The sequence below is a fragment of the Podarcis melisellensis genome (assembly GCF_964234715.1).
Source record: "Podarcis melisellensis genome assembly, chromosome: 5".
Taxonomy (NCBI): domain Eukaryota; kingdom Metazoa; phylum Chordata; class Lepidosauria; order Squamata; family Lacertidae; genus Podarcis; species Podarcis melisellensis.
In genome coordinates this window covers 91,378,404-91,386,397 of record NC_138537.1, presented here as the reverse complement: position 1 = coordinate 91,386,397, position 7,994 = coordinate 91,378,404, and the positions used below count along the sequence as shown (strand labels likewise).

Here is a 7,994-nt window from a genome sequence, read left to right as displayed (position 1 = left end):
CCAGAGCTGGCCCAAGATATATTGGCACCTGAGGCAAACCACAAAATATTGCTACCCTCCCTATCAGGGAAGAAGATGTGAGTGAAGATCTGCATCAGGAACAAGAGGGGGATATGTGGTGGGATTGTAGTGAAATTAAAAAATTCTGGGAAATGATATACAATGAATTGAAGAAAATGTTCCAATTAACATTTGTAAAGAAAGCCTGAAGCATTTTTGTTAGGGATTATAGGAAAAGACCTGCCAAGGAAACTGAAGAACATATTCATGTATGCGACAACAGCGGCAAGAGTCTTAATAGCACAAGGAAGGAAGAACGAAGAAATCCCGACAGAAGAACTGTGGCAAGGGAAATTGATGGACTATGTGGAACTGGCGAAAGTGACAACTGTGACTTTAAAGAAGAATGGGAACCTTTTACAAAGTATTTGAAGAAACAACAAAATGAACTGGGCTCCTTGGCAGGTTTTGAATAAACAAACACAAATTTATTATTGGTAACATATTGGGAGATAATTTAAGGATCTTTACAATTTTATAATATGCAGAGAATAACATGTGCTGAAAAACCAGAGAGGGGAGCTGAGGGAAGTCTGGGCGGGGGTGGGAAGGTGGATTTTTTCTAGGGGAGGGTGAAATGGGGGGGGGGATGAGGATGATATGTCTCTGATAAATTATTATGCTGAAATTTTTAATAGAAATTATTCCAAAAAAAAAAAAAAAAGGAACAAGAGCGGGATAAAGATCTACATTGGGATCTGCTGCCCCTGTAGAGCCTGCCGCTTGAGGCTATCATCTCACCTTGCTGTTAACTCAGCGGTATAAATCAGATGACTGAATTTATACTGAAGATGAAGATACTGCGCTTTCGGAATGACCAGCATCTCTAAGGTTCCAGCTCTCAAATTCTTATTTCACAGAGAGAAATAAGCTTTTAAAAAGACATTTCTGACAGAGCGGGTTGCAAGCAAGATTTGTGGGATCGTATTTATATGCCCCCTCGTATAAACAGAAATCCAACCATATCTGCTCAGTGTAGGTTCGACATCCAACAATTTGGGAGAAAAGGGGACTTTGGCCTGGAAAGAAAACCCTAAAAATAGCTCCAGGTGTGGGATTGTGGGGGCAAGGATAGGATATAAATCAGAATTTTTTTGTAAAAAAAAAAAAAAAAAAGGCTTACTGATGGTCTGCACCGCTAGCAATAATGCTTTCTATTGGCCAGTCCATCTCTGTGACTATTTCATCTTCCATGGTAACTTAAACACAAGAAAAAAAGCCTTTACAGTTCAGAGCACTCTTGCATGGCTAGACAAGATGGAGTGAGTTCGTAATAATTCATAGACCTTTCATTTCCATTGTTCTAGCGCTGAGGAATTCCGTTCTGCTTCTAAAATGGTTCTGAGAATCACCTGCTCAACTGTATATATTTCTGTCTGTTCAAATAGATTAACAAAGCCCTTGAAGTGTTAGATGTTCTTCATGTCAAATATTCCAGAGAACCTGAAGCAGCACAATTATCTCTAAACATTTTTGCCAGGCTAACAAGTAGTATTGATGCCCGGTTTCTGACTGCCGCAGCTCTGAAATAAAATGATGAAGGCATCCTGATATGGCAGAACACAAGATGGAAATATTTCTGTTAAGTTCCTGTTCCTGTACAATGAGACACCATTTGCCTCCTTTTCCTCATCACTTGAGATGAACCGATGTAGTGAATCCACTGACAGTTCGCTCTGTGTTGAATACACCCATGGCATTTGGTGTATGATAGCTCTTCCACACACACAGACGGCTGTGTGATGTTCCAGGCATCATTTTATTATGTTTATTCAAAGCATTTTCATCCTACCCTTTGGCAGGAAACGCTCCCAGGCCAGCTTGCATATTGGTGAAAGCAACACAGTCACGGCCATCAGGTTTCCATTGTAAAAAAAAAAGACATGACACAAAAGGAAAAAGTATGCGGAGGGAAGAGAGAAACCAACACACACAAGCTTGACTTACATGTGAAAAGTATCTAGGGGTCTTAGTGGATCACAAGCTGGACATGAGTCTATGGTATGATGCAGCAGCAGCAAAAGGAAAAAGCTAATGCTATTCTAGGCTGCGTCAACGGAAACATAGTGTCCAGGTCAAGAGAAATAATAGTACCACTCTATTCTGACTTGTATGATGTATGGAAGTGAGAGCTGGACCATAAAGAAAACTGATCGCCAAAGAATTGATGCTTTTGAATTCTGGTGCTAGAGAAGACTCGAGAGTCCCGTGGACTGCAAGAAGACCAAACTTATCCATTCTGAAGGAAATCAGCCCTGAGTGCTCACTGGAAGATCGTGAAGCTGAGGCTCCAATACTTTGGCCACCTCATGAGAAGAGAAGACTCCCTGGAAAAGACCCTGATGTTGGGAAAGATGGAGGGCAGAAGGAGAAGGGGATGAAAGAGGATGAGGTGGTTGGACAGTGTTCTCAAAGCTACCAGCCTGAGTTTGACCAAACAGCGGGAGGCAGTGGAAGACGGGAGTGCCTGGCATGCTCTGATCCATGGGGTCACGAAGAGTCGGAAACGACTATAAGACTAAACAACAACAATTCTGACTTGGAGGGACACGGGTGGCGCTGTGGGTTAAACCACAGAGCCTAGGGCTTGCCGATCAGAAGGTCGGCGGTTCGAATCCCGCGACGGGGTGAGCTTCCGTTGCTTGGTCCCTGCTCCTGCCAACCTACCAGTTCAAAAGCACGTCAAAGTGCAAGTAGATAAATAGGTACTGCTTCGGCGGGAAGGTAAATGGCGTTTCTGTGCGCTGCTCTGGTTCACCAGAAGCAGCTTAGTCAGGCTGCCCACATGACCCAGAATCTGTACACCAGATGAGCGCCACAACCCCAGAGTCGTCCACAACTGGACCTAATGGTCGGGGTCCCTTTACCTTTATCCTGTCTTGGTCAAACCCAACCTGCAGTCTTGTGTCAAGCTTTGGGCATCACAATTTAAGAAGGATATTGACAAGCTGGAATGCATGCAGAGAAGAGTGACTAATATAATCAAGGGTCTGGAAACCAAGCCTTATGAGAAATGATTGAGAGGACTGGGGATATTTAGCCTGGACAAGAGAAGACTGGGGAGATATGATAGCCACCTTCAAATATCTAAAGGGCTGTCACATGGAAGATGGAACAAGCTTGTTTTCTCCTGCTTTGAAGGGTAGGACCCGGACCACAGGATTCAAGCAATGAAAAAGGAGATTCTGGCCAAACAGGAAGAATTTTCTGACATTAAGAGCTGTTTGACAATGGAACAAACTCCCTCAGGAAATGGTGGACTCTCCTTCCTTGGGATGGTCATCTGTCATGGATGCTTGAGTTGCAGAGGGTTGAACTAGATGACCCTCAGGAAACCTTCCAACTCTACAATTTTTTGATTCTATGAATTTCTCGTTCATCTACACTTTCATTCCCTACCTCACCACCATGGGGGGTGGGGGGTGGGGGCAGGGAACAAAATGTAGAGCCAACCCTCTAAGGCTTATTAGGCAGATACAGAGGTACTGCTATTGCAAAGGATATTTAGTCACTTAATCACTGCATTTTTATTGGTTTTTAACATATTAATTAACATTCATGCAGCAGAACCTCTCATCTTATACAATATTTTTTGGACTTCTGTCAGCACCTCTGACAATTTTCCGTTCTTATCACTTATTATGCATTTCTTAATTTCATATCACCTTTTATTATCTTTAACTAATAATTTTCCTCTTTGTCTTTTTTGCAATATTTCAAATAATTCACCTTACAAAACTTCATGCAAACCTACTAGCGTAATCTGTTCATCACAACTACTTTTCAAATAGTCCATAAATTTACTCCAGTTTTCTGAGAATCTCTGGTCCCGCAGGTTTCGAATCCTTCCTGTTAATTTATCTAATTCTGTATAGTCCATCAATTTCATCCTCCATTCTTCTTCCCCGGTCGTTTCACGGAATATTGACCTGTACACCACTGCTTTATTCTTCCGCTGCCACCAACCAGGTTCCTTCTGGTGAAATACTGAGTCAGGTTGCAAAGTCAACAACGAAGATTAAAGTTTATTGAAGAACAAACAAGTTTTAAATACGTTCAGAACGGTTTCTCAAATGTGCGCCCTTAATTAGATGTGGCACTACCTCACTGTCACACTCTTCTCTCTCAGTTCTATCCCTGTCTCTCACTCTATCTGTCACAACCACTATGTTCGACTTTCACTGGCTCTGTCTGACCTTCACTCCTCTATCTCCCAATGGTAAAACCCCTGGGCTGAGCCTCAAAACCAGGTAGACTCCGCCTCTGAGCTTTCTCATTGGTCAGTCTACATTAACCATTTCCACACCCCCCCCCTGTACAAACATAATCACAAGGAATGGGAAATCCCACATCAACCTTCCAATCACTTGTTAACAGCTGCTTCTCAGGTTGCTATTTAATAGGGATATGCACTGTCTATTTGTTATGTACTGAGTTGAATAGGATCCAAAAAGCAGCAGTCTGATTGGTCCTAGAACAATGCAGCAGTAGGATTGGTCTGCAGGAGCCATCCAATCCAGCTCCAGATGGAAGTGAATCCACAACCTGATTGGCCTACAGGAGAATTCCGGAATTAGCCAGTCACTTGGGGCCCATTGTGTAAATAATGTATATAAAGCAGATACTTTGGGGGGACTGGCATTCCTCCTCACCACTATCAGCTGAATAAAGAGCATGAAATCCACTCTCGACTCCGAGTATATTTCACCATTGATCTGGTTCGGGGCCTGAATGGGCACTTCAGAGCCGCCCTGCTCCAAACTGGGATAATCCAGTTATGACCCAACCTTATTCAAACCCCGATCCGAATTGGGGGCTTTGCAGTCTTTAATGAGGCTACCTTGCATGCATCTCAATAATAATAATAATAATAATAATAATAATAATAATAATAATAATAATAATTTTTCATTTATATCCTGCCCTCCCCAGCCAAAGCCGGGCTCAGAGCGGCTAACAACAATAAAATAATACAACATTCTAAAATCATTTCATTATAAAATTAATTCAAATCAAATTGATGGCAACCATTGGACTAGAGTTCTGTGAAGATTGCCAAAGGAGGGGGTCAGGCTGTGCCCTGGCCAAAGGCCTGGTGGAACAGCACTGTCTTGCAGGCCCTGCGGAAAGATGTCAAGTCCCACAGGGCCCTAGTCTCTTGTGGCAGAGCGTTCCACCAAATCGGAGCCACAGCCGAAAAAGCCCTGGCTCTGGTTGAGGCCAGCCTAACCTCTCTGTGTCCTGGGACCTTCAGGATTTTTTTGTTTGAAGATCGTAAGTTCCTCTGTGGGACATACCAGGAGAGGCGGTCCCGTAGGTACGAGGGTCCTAGGCTGTATAGGGCTTTAAAGGTTAAAACCAGCACCTTAAACCTGATCCTGTACTCCACCGGGAGCCAGTGCAGCTGGTATAGCACCGGGTGAATGTGATCTCGCAGCGAGGACCCCGTAAGGAGTCTCGCTGCAGCATTTTGCACCCACTGGAGTTTCTGGGTCAGTCTCAAGGGCAGCCCCACGTAGAGCGAGTTACAATAATCCAGTCTGGAGGTGACCGTCGCATGGATCACAGTGGCTAGGTCAGGGCGAGAGAGGTAAGGAGCCAACGGCTTAGCTTGGCAGAGATGAAAAAATGGCGCCTTTGTCATAGCTGCAATCTGCGCCTCCATAGCACACCCTAACTAAATCTACAATCAGGAGGGGAGAGCTTGCCTGGATACATCTCTTTCTTCCCCCTCCCCATTGGCAGTCCAGCCCCTCTTCCCCACTGGCAGTTCCAGATTCCTCTTGGTGTACCCAGTTCTACCCAGTTGAGGCTTCTTCAACCCATTGTGGCAAAGTCTCAGGTCCACCCAAATCATAGCTGTCAACTTTTCCCTTTTCTCGCGAGGAATCCTATTCGGAAGAAGGGAATTTCCCTTTTAGAAAAGAGAAGCGTTGACAGCTATGACCCAGATAATGCCAACTGAGTTCAGGATCCAGGATTAGGCTGGAGACAGTGCACAGCCTCACTCTTAAAATACACAATAATCACAGTCAGAACTCTGACCTTTGCTAGAAAATAGGTTGAATAAGTAGCGATATTATTTATAAAGCATCTGGTTGTTCGAGCGATGCAGCGCTGTAAAGAAAACCCAACATGGGCAACAGATGCATGCTTTTTAGGGAAAATCCATATACAGCAGAACTTTAGAACTACCTGCATAATTCACAAGTCTTTTCTCAGAGGAAGATGTGCACACACCAATTCTTGCCTTAGGTTTTCAAGAATGACTGTGACTTGCAAGCATCTATCTCTGTCTTTAAGATGCGACATAATGACTTTTTTTAGTATAAACTAAAAGATGGAACTTTCCATTTTAGGACTCCTGGTTTATCTTTTCCTCAGATTCACGTACAGTGGTACCTCGGGTTACAGATGCTTCAGGTTACAGACTCTGCAAACCCAAAAATAGTGCTTCAGGTTAAGAACTTTGCTTCAGGATGAGAATAGAAATCATGTCCGGCAGTGCAGCGGCAGCGGGAGGCCCCTTTAGCTGAAGTGGTGCTTCAGGTTAAGAACAGTTTCAGGTTAAGAACAGACCTCTGGAACGAATTAAGTTTTTAACCCGAGGTACCACTGTACTGTAAAATTTTAGTTGGCAGCAGAGGGTTTTTAAATGTCTATCCTTTCCCAACAAAAATTGGCTGGGAAATGAAACAGCATTTCTGGATATACCTGAGTTATGGGTACATGTCAAATGGGACTTTAAAACATGACAACAAAAGCAAGCAAATATTCATAGAACATATGCAACAGGGTACATTTCCCTGGTTGCGTTTGCTGTTGGTAGCATATGCAACCATATATAAATAGGAATGTATAATTTGTACACCTAGAGCTAAACACTTTGATCAATTAATTGGAGCAATTAATCAACTTAAGCTTTAATCTTAGATTTAAATCCTATCTTTCCTCATAATTAATCAGTTGGCTGACAACGAGCAAGACTTGTTGACTTTTGAAAACGGCTGCACTTTGCAGGATAGATTTTATGAAACAGAGATACAAAAGCTTTCCCCCTCCAGTTTGCTTCTCAAGCTAGCAAATAAAGCCTCGTCTTTTGTGATGACATGTCAAGGAGCTTCTTTAAACTCTGGGGTGTTTTTTTGGACTTGGGGACTATACACAAATTTCAGATCTCATTTGACTGAACACCTTTCAGCACAATCTGCAGGTTTACGATTTTCAGGACTTTTCCAAACCAACCTGCAAGATGATAAAGTTTGCGATCCTTTACACGTATTATTTTGGGAGGAAGCTCCATTGGAGCTAGTGTCTGTGGTTATATTCTTAGAAAAAGAGTATTCGCTTTAAAAAGTCCATTTTCCCTGTAAGATCTCCAAATACATTGGGTATTTGCTGCAGTTTGCTGCAGCTTTTACTGGGCTAATTCTTGATGATAAATGAGCATCTCATGAGTGCTCCGGTGGCCAGTCTTGAAAACTGTAATTTACAGCTGAGTCATACAACTGGGTCTCATGCAATGCAGAGTAGACCTCAGGAAAAAATTAGAGCATGGCATGGCAAATATTTGGGGCACATGATGTGACTCATGGTGCTGGAGGAGACTCTTGAGAGTCCCATGGACTGCAAGAAGATCAAACATATCCATTCTGAAGGAAATCAGCCCTGAATGCTCACTGGAAGGACAGATCCTGAAGCTGAGGCTCCAATACTTTGGCCCCCTCATGAGAAGAGAAGACTCCCTGGAAAAGACCCTGATGTTGGGAAAGATGGAGGGCACAAGGAGAAGGGGACGGCAGAGGACGAGATGGTTGGATAGTGTTCTTGAAGCTACCAGCATGAGTTTGACCAAACTGCGGGAGGCAATGGAAGACAGGAGTGCCTGGCGTGCTCTGGTCCATGGGGTCACGAAGTGTCGGACACGACTAAAC

At 43.4% G+C, this 7,994-nt stretch overlaps 1 long non-coding RNA gene across 1 annotated transcript; it reads left to right on the top strand.

Moving 5' to 3' along the window:
- The first annotated feature begins 722 nt into the window (after positions 1-722).
- Positions 723-2,090, top strand: LOC309370187. Its single transcript, XR_014168471.1, has 2 exons — positions 723-891; positions 1,368-2,090. It is a non-coding gene; the product is annotated as an uncharacterized lncRNA (long non-coding RNA).
- Positions 2,091-7,994: the final 5,904 nt, after the last annotated feature.